The 769-nt window shown below is 38.4% G+C and overlaps 1 protein-coding gene across 1 annotated transcript in view; it reads left to right on the forward strand.

Annotated features, from left to right (window-relative positions):
* The window catches only part of LOC102822923 (ras-related protein Rab-2A-like), a 214,380-nt gene that overhangs the window by 204,028 nt on the left and 9,583 nt on the right, over positions 1-769 (forward strand). The gene's annotated exons all lie outside the window — the stretch shown is intronic.

The following is a 769-nucleotide window of genomic DNA, read 5'->3' on the forward strand; positions in this document are numbered from 1 at the left end:
CTGTGCATGGGGTCGCTATGAGTCGGTTCCAACTCAATGGCACCTGACAACAACAACAACAACAACATGCTAGCAGCAGAGTTAATTTGCCTAATATTAAGAAATATTAGGTATTCCAGATGTTTTCATTTCCTAGGTTACCAATCTAACCCTATTCAACATCAACACTTAAGAAAACTTGTAGTGAAATGGTTTCAAGAATGTATTCGGTATTTTTTATATTAAACAGCAAACACTTACCTCTTCTTTCCTTGATGACTTTGGCCAATCATCACCACCACCCTTGTGCATGTAGGAGCTCCAGTCTCTGCCCCTGCTCCCAGCCCTGGACTACTGGCCCTCCCCTGCTACTACAGCCTGATCCCCTCTTACCACACACCTTCCTCTTTCTCCTTCCCTTCCCATGCCTAATTTGCTCCTGGCGTTTGGAAAATATAAAAACTGGTTGTTGTTTTTTTAGTTGAAACTGACTCAATGGCACTTAACAATAACTCTGTTTTAGGTATTGTGCTAAGCATTTAGAATTCAATAATGAATAATAAAGTATTTTTAAGAGAGCAAATAAGCTATTCACATTAAACAAATTCTGTTAAGGATATATTAGTACTGCACTGAATATTTACAAAATAATAATTAAAATGTGGAGTCCTCAAGGGACTCATTTCCAGAATATGCAGGAAACTGCAACACCTCTACAAGAAAAAGACAAATAACCCAATTAAAAAGTGGGCACAGGACATGAACAGACACTTCACTAAGGAAGAGATCA

Source organism: Chrysochloris asiatica, unplaced genomic scaffold (genome assembly GCF_000296735.1).
Source record: "Chrysochloris asiatica unplaced genomic scaffold, ChrAsi1.0 scaffold00259, whole genome shotgun sequence".
Lineage (NCBI taxonomy): Eukaryota > Metazoa > Chordata > Mammalia > Afrosoricida > Chrysochloridae > Chrysochloris > Chrysochloris asiatica.